Below are 15,172 nucleotides of genomic sequence, written 5' to 3'. Positions count from 1 at the left end.
AATTAGCACATTTGAAGCTGGTATATATTTGGAAAGATGGTGATTATTTTTAATACAACCTTGGGAATTTGACCTTTTTGTATTTTTTAATTTGGGCATTTTCTTAATTTTATTTTTCAATTACAGTTTGAATTTGGGATTTTTAAATTCTTATTTGATATTTTATAAATTAGGATGAAACAAAAATGTAAACTGGTAGTGATTTGATTAGTCAGTCAAACAAAAACAAGCAAAAAAAAATAAAACCTGTAATGTTTTATTAAAGATCCTTATTAAATAACAAACATGAAGAATTAAAAGCCCCATGAGCTATTTGCAGCTTCCCCTAGTCCAGATTGTTTTCCCCTTAAACAAATCTTAGTGTCTGTAAAATTCTTAAGGAAATATGGTGACCACATGAATAAAATGTCAATAACAGATTTTTTTATATGCTGTAGTACTCTGTTCATGAAGTATTTATGGTGTCACTAGCATCACTCCAGATTCATCAAAAGACATTTAATATCCACCTGGACGTTGCCTTGTAACCACTGGCATGTGTAAATATTCCTCACAGCATTACCAATAGTTAATGCTGGACCAAAATCATATAATTCTTTTGGTTTTTTACTTCATAAGAAGATCATATATATTTGTCACCAAATGTCCTTTTTTCTCTCACATAAACCTTGACCCACCTTTACAATTTTTGGTGCAAAGTTAAATTCCTTATTGTGTTTTTCTGCATTACCATTTAGTCTGCTTCTACCCGCATCCTGCAGACAAGCACCACACTGTTCCCTAGGTCTATGAGTCCTTTTACGTTTTTGCTCAATTCCCTCCACCCCCTGCCCGGCCCCTCCTTAACTGTCATTTTGTGGTCTATCTATGAATCCGACTCTATTTTGCTTGTTAGTTCAGTTTGTTCATTAGATTCCACATATGAGTTAAATCACATGGTATTTGTCTTTCTCTGATTGGCTTATTTTACTTAACATAATGTTCTCCAGGTCAATCCATACCATCCCAAAGGGCAAAATTGTCTTCATTTTTATTACTGAGTAATATTACATTATGTAATGCCCCGTAGTAAAATAATACTGCAATGAACATAGGGGTGCTTATGTTCTTTCAAATTAGACTTCTGGGTTCCTTCAGGTATATCCCTAAAAGTGGGATCACTGGGTAGAAAGGCAGATCCATTTTTAATTTCTTTGAGGTATCTCCATACCGCTTTCCACAGTGACTGCACCAGTCTGCATTCCCACCAACAATGTAAAAGGGCTTCCCTTTCTCTGCATCCTCCCCAGCACATGTTGTTTGTTGCTTTATTGATGATAGCCATTCTGACAAGTATGAGATGATATCTCATTATGCTTTTAATTTGCTTTTCTCTGATGACTAATGACATCGAGCATTGTTTCATAAGTCTATTGGCAATCTGTATGTCCTCTTTGAAGATGTGTCTATTCATACTTACCTGGCAGGGGAGATACCATGATCACGAAGATGTGTCTATTCAACTCCTTTACCCATTTTTAAATTGGGCTGTTCATTTTTTTGGTATTGAGTTTTGTAACTTCTTTATAAATTTTGTATATTACCACTTATCAGATGTATTGGCAAATATGTTCTCCCATTCTGTGGGTTTTCTTTTTATTTTGTTGATGTTTTCCTTTGCTGTGCAAAAGCTTTACAGCTTGATGTAGTCTCACTTATTTATTCTTTCCTTTATGTCCCTTGCTCTAGGAGACATATCAGTGAAAATATTGCTGTGTGGAATATCTGAGATTTTCCTGCCTATGTTCTCCTCTAGGACTTCTATGATATCACAATATATTTAAGTCTTTTAGCCATCTTGAGTTTATTTTTGTGTATGGTGTAAGTTGGTGGTCCAGTTTCTTTCTTTTTGCATGTAGCTGTCCAGATCTCCCAACACCACTTGTTGAAGAGGCTATTTTTACTCCATTTTATGCTTCTGACCCTTCTGTCAAATACTAATTGACCATTTAGGCTTGGGTTCTCTAATCTGTTCCATCGATCTATGTGTCTGTTTTTATGTCAGTACCAGGCTGTTTTGATTACTGTGGCCATATAGTTTGATGTCAGGTATGGTGATCCCTCCTATTTTGTTCTTCTTTCACAAAATTGCTACCGCTAGTTGGGGTCATTTATGTTTCTATAAAAATTTTTGAAATGTTTGTTCTATATCTGTGAAATATGTCATTGGTGTTTTAATAAGGATGGCATTGAATCTGTAAATTGCTTTGGGTAGTGTGGACATTTTGCTGATGTTAATCCTTATGATCCATGAACATGGTATATGCTTCCATTTATTTGTATCTTCCTTAATTTCTTTCTTCAATGTTGTGCAGTTTCCTAAGTACAGGTCTTTTACCTCCTTGGTTAGGTTTATTCCTAGGTACTTTATTTTTCTTGTTGCTATATCAAATGGGATTTTTTCTGATTTCTGTTTCTGATATCTCATTGTTGGTGTACAAAAATGCCTTCAATTTCTGAATATTGACTTTGTATCCCACAGTTTTCCCAAAATCACTTATTAGGTCAAGTAGTTCTTTGATGGGGTCTATAGGATTTTCTATGTACACTATCATGTCATCTGCAAACAATGACAGTTTTACTTCTTCCTTTCCAATTTGGATGCCCTTTATTTCTTTTTCTTGTCTGATTGTTATGGCTAGGACTTCCATTACTATGTTGAATAGGAGTGGTGATAGTGGATATCCTTATCTTGCTCCTGATGTTAGTGAGAAAGCTTTTAGTTTTTGTCCATTGAGTATGATGTTCACTGTAGGTTTTTCATATATGGCCTTTATTATGTTGAGGAATGCTCCCTCTATTCCCACTTTGCTGAGTGTTTTTTATTATAAATGGGTGCTGCACCTTATCAAAGGCTTTTTCTGCATCTGTTGATATGATCATGTGATTTTGTCTTTTCTTTTGTGTATGTGATGAATTACATTTATTGATTTGTGAATATTGTACCATCCTTGCATCCCTGGAATAAATCCCACTTGATCATGGTATATGATCTTTTTGATATATTGCTGGATTCAGTGTGCTAGTACTTTGCTGAGGATTTTAGCATCTATGTTCATCAGCAATATTGGCCTGAAGTTTTCTTTCTTTGTTGTGTCTTTATCTGCTTTAGGGATTAGGATTATGCTGGCTTCATTAAAAAATTGGGGAGTCTTCCATCTTCTTGGATTTTTTGGAACAGTCTGTGAAGGATAGGGGTTGGCTTTTCCTTAAATGTTTCATAAAATTCTCCTGTGAAACTGTTCATTGCAGGGCTTTTGTGTGGTGGGAGGTTTTAATTACTGCTTCAATTTCATCAGCTGTTACTGGTCTGTTCAGACTTTCTGCTTCTTCTTCATTCAGTTTTGGAAGTTTATATTTTTCTAGAAATTTATCCATTTCACCTAGGTTTTCAAATTTCTTGGCATATGATTCTTTATAGTAATTTCTTACAATCCTTTGTATTTCCATGGTTTCAGTTGTAATCTCTCCTCTTTCATTTCTGATTGTGTTTATTTGGGTCTTCTCTCTTTTTGTCTTGATGAGTCTGCCTAAAGTCTTATTGATTTTGCTTATCTTTTCAAAAAAACAGCTCCTGGATTTATTGATTCTTAGAATTGTGATTTCAGTCTCTACATCATTTAATTCTGCTCTGATCTTGGTTATTTCCTTCCTTCTAATTGCTCTGGGCTTTGATTGTTGTTATCCCTCCAGTTCTTATGGGTGTAAGATTAGGTGGTTTATTTGAAATGTTTCTATCTTTTTTAGGTAGGCCTTTATTGCTATGAACTTCCCTCTCAGGACTGCCTTCACTGTGTCCCATAAGTTTTTGACTGTTGTGAGCTCATTTTCATTTGTTTCCAGAAACTTTTTGATTTCTTCCTTGATCTCTTTCTTAAACCATTCATTGTTTAATAGCATGCTATTCAATCTCCATTAGTTTGAGTGTTTTGAGTTTTTTCCTTGAGGTTGGCTTGTAGTTTCAGGCCCTTGTGGTCTGAGAAGAGGCTTGATACAATTTCAATTGTCTTGATTTTGTTGAGGCTTGTTTTGTATCCTACCATGTGCTCCATCTTTGAAAATATTCCATGCCCATTTGAAACGAATGTGTATTTTGCTTCTTTGGGATGTAAGGTTCTATATATATACCAGTTAAGTCCATTTAATCTAGGGTATTGTTCAATGCCACAATATCCTTGTTGATATATTGTTTAGAAGATCTATCCATTTTTTTTACAGTGGGGTGTTAAAATCCCCTAGTATAAGTGTGTTGCTGTGTATATTTTTCTTGAAATCTTCCAAGATTTCTCTTATATATTTGGGTGCTCATGTGTTGGGTGCATATATGTTTATAATATTTGCATTTTTTTGATGGATTCTTCCCTTGAGTATTATGAAGTGTCCTTCTGGGTCTCTTTTGATGGCCTTTGTTTTGAAGTCTGTTTTGTAGATATAAGTATTGCTACCCCAGCTTTTTTTTTCCTGTCCATTTGATTGGAATATTTTTTTCCATACCTTCACCTTCAGTCTATGTAGGTCTTTTGTTCTGAGGTGGGTGTCTTGTAGGCAGCATATGTGCAGGTCATGTTTCCTTATCCATTCAGCTACTCTATGCTTTTCTGATTGGAGCATTTAGCCATTTACACTTAAGGTTGTCATTGATAGGTACTTACTCATTGCCATTTTATTTCCTTTGTACCTTTGTTCTTTTCTCTCTCACTGTTTTTCTTCCCCATCTTAAAGCAGTCCCATTAGCATATCTTGGAGTTCTGGTTTGGTGGAGGTATATTTTTTAACCTTCTTTTCTCTGGGAAGCTCCTATTTCACCTTTCATTTTAATTGAGAGCTTTGCTGGGTAGTCTTGGTACAGGTCTTTGCATTTCATTACCTGAAATATTTCTTGCCATTCCCTTCTGGCTTGTGATGTGTCTGTTGAGAAGTCAGGTGCTAGTCTTATCAGGGCTCCCTTGTATGTTACTTCCTGTTTCTCTCCTACTGCTCTTAAGATTCTCTTTTTGTCTTGGAATTTTACCCTTTTAATATTGGGGTGACTTGGAGTGGGCCTTTTTGTGTGCCCCTTGATTGGGACCTTCTGTACTTCCTGAACTTCTGTGACTTTTTCACTCATAAAATTAGGGAAGATTTCCATCATTACTTTTTCTAACAGGTTTTCTATTCCCTGCTCTCCTTTTCCTTCTGGTATCCCTGTTATACAGATATTATTGTGTTTCATGTTTTCCTGCAGTTTCCTTAACCCTTTTTCTTTCTTTTTTAGTCTTTTTTCCTTTTCTTGCTCTTTCTGGGAGTTTTTATCTACCTTGTCCTCCAGCTCACAGATTCAATCCTCTGCTTCATCTAGCCTGCTTTTGATTCCTTCCACTGTGTTCTTTAATTCAGAAATTGTATTCTTTATTTCCTCTTGGTCCTTTCTGATAGTTTCCATTTCCTTTTTTGTGTTGATATAGTTTGCAGTGAGTTCATTGTAGTTTCCCTGTAGTTCTTGGAATTCTCAGTGACTCATTGAGCTTCCTTATAACCATTGTTGTGAACTCAATATGTGATAGTTGACTTGCCTCTATTTCATTTAACATTATTTATGAGGATTTCTCCTTTCTTTTTGATGGGGAGTTGTTTCTTTGTCTTCCCATTGTTTGCAAGATTCTTCTTGTTAGCCTGTGCTTCTTAAATTGATGTGTTTTGGGGTTCTGACTTTATGTTGTGAACCTCTGTGGTAGTTGGCCTGTGGAATCAGTGGTGCTGTCTCCTTGATGAGAACTTAATGCTCTTGGGATGCCCTTTATGCTTTAGTGCTGGTTTTCTGGATGTAATTGGGTTTTGATTATTGTTGGATCTTTCTTTGGTGGGTTCTTCTCTCCAGCTGGTTGACTGATCATCACTCTTCCCACCATGTCTTGTATGCTGTTGTGCAGGTGCTGCCAGGACAAAACCACAAAGCCCAGGAAACAAACCCACACCCACCAATATTACTGCTCCTCCACAATCCCACTATCAACAGCAAATGAACCAGTATTACTAGGGGTATAACAATAGTAAGACTATTATAAGAAAGGACAGCAGATATGAGATGACATACTGAAAGAAAAATGATTTTCAGAAGGTAGAGGGAGGAGCACTAATAAGATTTGGGAGTTGGAACAATGGAAAGAGAGAAGGTAAAATTTACCTCATGAATAAAAAAGGGAATGAAGAATGTGGAATGGAGCATGAGAAGGGAAGCATATATATTAGGTTTAAGCAGAAATTAAATAATGTAAAATAAAATAAATTGAGAGAAAGAAATAAAAGGAAGGAAAAAATGCTAAATAATTTAAAATATAGGGGCCAAATTGGAGTGAAAGACCCACCACAGTACTATGAACAACAAACAAGGTAAGTTAATATAGGTAGTATGGGAATAAGAGGGGGAAAAGAAACAAAGATAAGTCTAAGAGATGTTTACAAGCATGGGCAGTGGTTTTGAAATGATAGAGGGAGGGGGAATACTAAGAGTGAGGAACAAAAACCAGGCTAAAGGAAGGAAAAATTAAAACTTGGCATGTAAGGAAAAAGAAAAATTTTAAAAAAGAGAATAAAGAAAATAAAAGGGCAGGACAAAAGAGAAATAGAAGAGAAAAAAAGAAAAATGCAGGCTAAGGTGGCAAAATTAAAATTTGAGACAAAAAAAGAGTAGGAGAAGAGACCAGTAGACTTTGATATTTAAAATACACAATTAGTGATGCTGTTTAGATAAAATTGAGAAAACAATGCAACAACAAATACCTTACCCACAACCAAGTAGCAAACATTGTTAAAGGTAGAGAGAGAATGCAAGTATTGTTTTTCTCAAAAAGGTAATTCCTTTGAGTTTATTAATTATTTCACCTTTCATGATGTTCTTTCTATTGTTTTCTTTTTAAATATATTTTATTGATTATGCTATTACAGTTGTCTCATTTCCCCCTTCATTCCCTTCCATCCTGCACCACCCTCCCATTGTATTCCCCCACCTTAGTTCATACCCATAGGTCATATACGTAAATTCTTTAATTTTGCCATTTGCTATACTATTCTTAACCTCCCCCTGTCTGTTTTGTACCTACCATTTATGCTACTTATTCCCTGTCCCTTTTCCCCTATTCTTCCCCTCCCTGTGCCCGTTGATAACCCTCCATGTGATCTCCATTTCCGTGATTTTGTTCCTGATCCAGTTGTTTGCTTAGTTCATTTTTGTTTTAGGTTCATTTGTTGATAGTTGTGAGTTTGTTGTCCCTTTACTATTCATATTTTTGATCATCTTCTTTTTCTTAGATAAGTCCCTTTAACATTTCACATAATAAGGGCTTGGTGATGATGAACTCCTTTAACTTGACCTTGTCTGGGAAGCACTTTATCTGCCCGTGTATTCTAAATGATAGCTTTGCTGGATAGAGTAATCTTGGGTATAGGTCCTTGCCTTCATGACTTTGAATACTTCTTGCCAGCCCCTTCTTGCCTGTAAGGTTTCTTTTTGAGAAATCAGCTGATAGTCTTATGGAAACTCCTTTGGAGGTAACTGTCTCCTTTTCTCTTGCTGCTTTGAAGATTCTCTCCTTATCTTTCATCTTGGGCAATACAATTATGATGCGCCTTGCTGTGTGCTTCCTTGGGTCCAACTTCTTTGGGACTGTCTGAGCTTCCTGGACTTCCTGGAAGTCTATTTCCTTTGCCAGGTTGGGGAACTTCTCCTTCATTATGTTTTCAAATACGTTTTCAATTTCTCGCTCTTTCTCTTCTCCTTCTGGCACCCCCTATGATTCAGATGTTGGATCATTCAAAGTTGTCCCAGAGGTTCCTAAGCCTCTCATTTTTTTTTAATTGTTGTTTCTTCATTCTTTTCTGGTTGAATGTTTATTTCTTCCTTCTGCTCCCAAGCATTGATTTGAGTGCTGGTTTCCTTCCCTTCACTGTTACTTCCCTGTACATTTTGCTTTATTTCACTTTTCATGGCCTTCACTTTTTCATCTATTTTGTGACCATACTCAACCATTTCTGTGAGCATCCTGATTACCAGTGTTTTGAACTGTGTATCTGATAGGTTGGCTATCTCTTCAAAGCTTAGCTATATTTTTTCTGGAGCTTCAGTTGTTCTTTCATTTGGGCCATATTTCTTTATCTCCGCATGCCTGTTAATGTTGTAAGGGGCTGAGCCTTACATATTTGCTGAGGTTGGGCAACCCATGTTGCTGGGTTGTGGTGTGGCTCTATATGTGGGGGGAGTAGCCCAAGAGGGCACAATACTGCTTGCTTTACTCTTGGCTGACTTTCAGCGACTTCCCCTGCTACCCACAAGCAGATTGGGCCCTTCTGGTGCTGATTCCATGGTGGGTGGGTTTGTGTACATCCTAGGACCATGTGGGTCTCTCCAAAAATCTGTTCTGTGAGACTGGGAGTTTCTCCCACCACCACAACTCCCACAGGTCTTTTAAGAGGTTTTGAGGCTTTATTTTCCTGTGCTAGAGCCCTGGGTTGTATAGTCTGTCTCAATCCACAGTTGTTCCTCCTGGTTTATCTGCATGCAAATGTGGGACCACCCATTCCATGAGCCTCCACCATGCCATGCATGCTCTCCTCCCAGGCTGCCCATCTCCACCCTTTCTGCCAGTCTGGATGAATGTTTCTTCTTTTAACTCCTGGTTGTCAGTCTTCCATACAGCTCAATTTTCTGTCAGTTCTGGTTATTTTTTGTTTTTAAATTTGTTTTTGTCCTTCTTTTGGTTGCATGAGGAGGCAAAGTGCCTTGACCTATGCCTCCATATCGGTTAATAGTCTACAAATTTATTCTCTTAATATGCTGGAGGTCCAAAGTCTAAACTAGGTCTCCAGGACTTGCTTCTTTTGAGATTCCAGTGGATAATCTCCCTTTTTATTCTTTTTAGCTTCTGATACTGCCTGCATCCCTTGGCTATGGCCTCTTTCATCCATCTTCAAAAACAATAGTATAGCCTCTTTAAATCTTTCCCTGCCTTTGCGGTCACATCATCTTTGCCTCTCTGATCGCCTGCCTTCTTCTTCTAAGGACACTTGTGGTTTCACTAGTCCACCTGGACCATCCAGGCTAATAATACCCTACCTCAAGATCCTTTACTTAATCACAACTGCAAAGTCTCTTTTGCCATATAAGATTACACATTTTCCAGGGTCCAGCCTCGGCAGGTCTCAGGATCCCTGAAGGAGGAACGGCTCAGGCGAAGTGAATGGAGTGAAACACTAGGTGGGGTGCTGGAGAACAACCAGGCTCTCTAGGCCTGACTGACACACTGAGAAGAATCAATCTTTATTTTTATAGGGGAGGTTATACAATATTCAATGCATAGTATGATTATTAAAACAGAAATGGTTATCATAGAAATAACTTCAAAAAGTACAGAAGGTTTTACAGCTCAATCATGTTAAACAAAGAAATAACCGAAAAGCACAGGAGGTCCCACAGATCAACCATGTTAAACAAAGGTTATTTTGACCAAGAGGATTATCAATCAGATAGCCAACAAAGCTATACGGGCACAAACATTCAGGTGCCAATTAGTAACTAAGTGTCTATTAAGATTCTAGGGATTGGTCTAAATTAAAAGGGTGGAAGGGGTGATTTATAGGTTATGTAGAAATTAGCTATTGTCTGTTGAGGTTAGATTTGTCTTGGTTAGGTAATTGATTTTTTGCCTAGGTTTTTTGATTTATACATCTTGGGGGCCCATGTTTTGTATTTATTTCCATGTATTGAGATTATTATATTCAACTAGAACTACTTGCTTCTTTACTCACTTGGTCCCATTAATAAACATTCCTGTCCAGGGTATAGGAGGGGTAGTGGCTCTAATAAATCTTGAGCTTTTAAGTGGTGACTCCTTAAGGGACATTCCTAACAACAGCTTCTTCCAGCGTTCTGGCAGCTGTCTGCCTATAGTTTAATTTTGTCCTTAACTTCCAGGTGGGGGGAGTAGGCAGCATTAGGATAGTTAAGGATTTCTCTTTTGTGGTCAGTAAGTCATTTTGCACAGAATCAGAGGCATCATGCAGATTTTTTGTTATAACACACAGGTATCACCACCTGTTGCTAGCAGGGACAGGCATACAGGATGAGATAAACAGGAGATCCAGCCACAGTAGCCTCTGCTGTGTAGATACATCTCATCCGACCTGACTGTATCAAGGGTCAGCTGTTGGTCGGCCCTCAACACACATTCACAGTTTCTGGGGATTAGGATGTGGATATCTTGGGTGCCATTAGCCATACCACAACAATTGCATTTTGAGTAATTCACAAATTGGATCCTTAATATATAAACAAAATAAAACAATTAAAATTCATAACAATGCTATGTATCAAGTTGAATACAGACACATATTATTTTATTCATTTTCTCAACAAATACTCTTAAAGTCTATATCTATATCTTTGCCCAATCTTTCAATCATCAGCTTAAGAGCCTTTTCTTGATGATGTCTATCTGCCTCCCTCAGGAGGATTTCCTTTCCTTGTCATCTACACAGACCTTGACACAGAACAAGAACTCCATAATTGTTATCTGACATTATTTTAATTACTTTTTTCAGTCTATTCCTTCTACTAGTCTCTAAACCACCATTCCCAAAAGCAGGTTTCACAAAACACTTCTCTCATGAGATTATACCATATAAAACAGTTCTATGGTCAAAACATTTCAAGAAACACTACACATCTTATCCTCCTTTTTGGAGACTCATAGTGCACATTAGCATATTAAAGGCTCTGAGAAGTCCTGTGGTGTCAAGGGGGTGAATGTGAGGTTAATTAAACACAGCATTTTTCAAATTTATTTACCCAAGGAATCTCTTTTTCCTATAAAATTAATTAAAATTCCACTGTCAGAAACACTGCTCTAAGTTCCACGGTATAAGGACCAAATTATGTTCTTCTTTTACCTTTTTTGGCTGGCCTGTTCCTGGGATACAGTAGGTACTTAATAAATATATGTCGAACAAGTGCACTGAAGAAGAGGAAAAGAATGTTGGTAAGACATGATCTCTTCGTGACTTTAGCTGAGTGGCTCAGCTGGTTGGAGTGTTGTCCAGCTATACCAAGGTTGGAGGTTCTATCCCCAGTCATGGCACACACAAGAAGAAACCAATGAATGCATGCATGAGTAGAACAACACATTGCTGTTTCTTCCTCACTATCTCTATTTCTCTCTTTTTTCCTCTCTTTTTCTTTCTCTCTCTAAAATCAATAATAGAAAGATCTCTTCCCTCAAGTTGCTAAAAATGAACAAGAGAGATGCTTAAATAATTATATAGTAATAGGTAAGTGAAAAAGTGATGTAACCCAGGACTATTAAGAAGGACAAAATAAAATCCAAATGCATAAAACCAACCTAAATGTTAAGTAGAACTGAAGTAGGTAATTCAAGCAGCCCTTTGATCCTTGTGGACTGCCCTCTTGCAAAAACAAAACAAGAAAATTTGATCTATATAGCACAGAGCAGAACAGAAAGAAATATATGTCTTCGGGTAAAGAATGAAAATTATTATAGAAAAGATTCAGCTAGGATTAAAACTCTAAGTCAGGTCTCCATTGTGCCCTAGTGATGGCTGAGAACCCAGTACTCACATGCAATTATGGATATGAACCTACAAGCAGTCAGTTTGAGGGCATGAACCTGCTGCTCGCTGCCAAAGGCTGTACATGAGTTTTCCAACCCTGGCCACCATCATTTATCAGAAATGAAGGTTCTCTTGACATGGGAAGCAGCAGTGGCTCCACTCTGAGATGGCACCGAAGGCCAGGGCAATCACTGGTTGAACCAGCCATTTCAGCAGCTGCTTCATGGCCATGCTGGGTCCTTTTGTTGGTTGACTGCGAGAGCTGATTCACCCAAGGTCATGAAGGGGCACCAAGCAGTCATTCACATATGCTCTGCTAATCTCACTGTGAGGGGGAAACAAACAAAAACCAATTCAAGCAAGAAGAGAAAGAAGTTGGTATGACTCAGTGCAAGGGGCAAAAAATTTTTGGAATACCGGAAAGATTTGGTTTCAGATCTTGGTGCTATCATCCTTACCATGTAAAAATTATTTAACTTCTATGAACTTGTGTCTTTAGTTGATAAATTTGTATATAACTTCTGTGTAGGGTTGTTTTACTTATGTCCTAGAAATAAGTTTTGTAAAGAACATGCATTAGACACTCAATAAATAACAGTAGGAAAGCATTTATAATATATACTGTTTATTAATTAATATATAAAACATGTTATATTTTATATAACAATATAAAATTTAATATAGTAAAATAGAAAATGATAAATTTATTAGAAATAACAATAAAATAGTTTATCAATATATAATGACAGAATAATATCTGTGAATTACTTATCTTTGTTTTCCCTCTCCCATGATTTCTTTTTATCCCATAACCATGTTCCCCATTTGGGAAGTTGTCCATTCTGGGTTCACTGCATCAGGGAATAGATAAACTAGCAGAAAAGCAGGTAAGAAGGATGCTCTTCTGGACTTTGTGTTTCAAAAATTAAAAACAAAAGAATGAAAGCAAGACTTACAGCAAAGACTTGTGCTGCCCAGACTGGTGGCCACTAAGCCTTTACAACTAGAACCATGCCTCTCAGAGAAGCGTAGGTGGTCATAGAAGAGCACCCACAGCATCTGCTGGGACAGGCGTCAGGAGGGGAGCAGATAAAACTTCTTTCAATGCCTTGGCACAGTACAAATCTCATCCTTAGAACTTAGCAGCAAATCTGGGGAAGAGCAAACATCATAAAAGGGAGGAAATTAAGTTTCTTCTATCTTTGTTGAAGGGGACAAGAAATAGTAATTAAAGCAAGGTTTTGAAAACTAAAATTAGGGACTTCCAGCCAAGACAGAGGCATAGGTGATACACTATGCCTCCTCCTACAACCAAAAGGACAACAACAAATTTAAAAACAAAAAATAACCAGAACTGCCAGAAAATGGAACCACATGGAAGTCTGACAATCAAGGAGTTAAAGATAGAAACACTCATCCAGACTGCTAGAAGGGAAGGAGACAGGCAGCTGGGGCAGGGAAGACTCATAGTAAAGTGCTGGCTGGTGGAGCATGTGATGCCACATTTGAATGCAGATACCCAAGAGGAACATCTGGGAAGCCAGACAGAATGTGCAACCCAGGGTTCCAGCGCAGTGAAATAAAGCCTCAAAACCTCTTAAAAGACCTGTGGGAGTTGTGGTGGTGGGAGAAACTCCCAGTCTCACAGAACAGATTTTTGGAGAGACCCACATGGTCCTAGGATGTACACAAACCCACCCACCATGGAATCAGCACCAGAAGGGCCCAATCTGCTTGTGGGTAGCAGGGGAAGTCGCTGAAAGTCAGCCAAGAGTAAAGCAAGCAGTATTGTGCCCTCTTGGGCTACTCCCCCACATATAGAGCCACACCACAACCCAGCAACATGGGTTGCCCAACCTCAGCAAATATGTAAGGCTCAGCCCCTTACAACATTAACAGGCATGCGGAGATAAAGAAATATGGCCCAAATGAAAGAACAACTGAAGCTCCAGAAAAAATATAGCTAAGCTTTGAAGAGATAGCCAACCTATCAGATACACAGTTCAAAACACTGGTAATCAGGATGCTCACAGAAATGGTTGAGTATGGTCACAAAATAGATGAAAAAGTGAAGGCCATGAAAAGTGAAATAAAGCAAAATGTACAGGGAAGTAACAGTGAAGGGAAGGAAACCAGCACTCAAATCAATGCTTGGGAGCAGAAGGAAGAAATAAACATTCAACCAGAAAAGAATGAAGAAACAACAATTAAAAAAAAATGAGAGGCTTAGGAACCTCTGGGACAACTTTGAATGATCCAACATCTGAATCATAGGGGTGCCAGAAGGAGAAGAGAAAGAGCGAGAAATTGAAAACGTATTTGAAAACATAATGAAGGAGAAGTTCCCCAACCTGGCAAAGGAAATAGACTTCCAGGAAGTCCAGGAAGCTCAGACAGTCCCAAAGAAGTTGGACCCAAGGAAGCACACAGCAAGGCGCATCATAATTGTATTGCCCAAGATGAAAGATAAGGAGAGAATCTTCAAAGCAGCAAGAGAAAAGGAGACAGTTACCTCCAAAGGAGTTTCCATAAGACTATCAGCTGATTTCTCAAAAGAAACCTTACAGGCAAGAAGGGGCTGGCAAGAAGTATTCAAAGTCATGAAGGCAAGGACCTATACCCAAGATTACTCTATCCAGCAAAGCTATCATTTAGAATACACGGGCAGATAAAGTGCTTCCCAGACAAGGTCAAGTTAAAGGAGTTCATCATCACCAAGCCCTTATTATGTGAAATGTTAAAGGGACTTATCTAAGAAAAAGAAGATGATCAAAAATATGAATAGTAAAGGGACAACAAACTCACAACTATCAACAAATGAACCTAAAACAAAAATGAACTAAGCAAACAACTGGATCAGGAACAAAATCACGGAAATGGAGATCACATGGAGGGTTATCAACGGGCACAGGGAGGGGAAGAATAGGGGAAAAGGGACAGGGAATAAGTAGCATAAATGGTAGGTACAAAACAGACAGGGGGAGGTTAAGAATAGTATAGCAAATGGCAAAATTAAAGAATTTACGTATATGACCCATGGACATGAACTAGGAGGGGAATGCTTGTGGGAAGGGCAATGCAGGGCAGAGGGGAATAAAGGAGAGGAAAAAATGAGACAACTGTAATAGCATAATCAATAAAATACATTTTAAAAAGGAAATAAATTGGTGTTATTTTTAAGATACTATTTGGAATGTTTTTACAGCTCTTTTGTTGTAGCAACAGGAAACCAATGCAGGAATATATTTTCCTCTTTATTTTTAAAATGCATTCTTACTAATTATTGATCAATCTAAATAGCTTTTGTTTATGTGAGTTAGAGCTTCTGCTATGCACCATACTTGAAATTCCAACTGAAAAATGTAATTATTCATGTATGTAAAATAGTAATAAACTTATTACATGTTAACAAAAATGCATATTTTTGCATATTAAAAATAAATATATTTTTCAAATAAGAAAATGAGAGAGAAGAGTAGCATTTTTTTATAGTGTTGCAGAAATTTTAATGACTGGCTTAATACAAGACAACTGG

The sequence above is a fragment of the Phyllostomus hastatus genome, unplaced genomic scaffold (assembly GCF_019186645.2).
Source record: "Phyllostomus hastatus isolate PE091 unplaced genomic scaffold, TTU_PhHast_1.1 phas_contig_16, whole genome shotgun sequence".
NCBI lineage: Eukaryota > Metazoa > Chordata > Mammalia > Chiroptera > Phyllostomidae > Phyllostomus > Phyllostomus hastatus.
The sequence above is the reverse complement of the archived record's forward strand: the minus strand, read 5'-3'. Positions refer to the sequence as shown.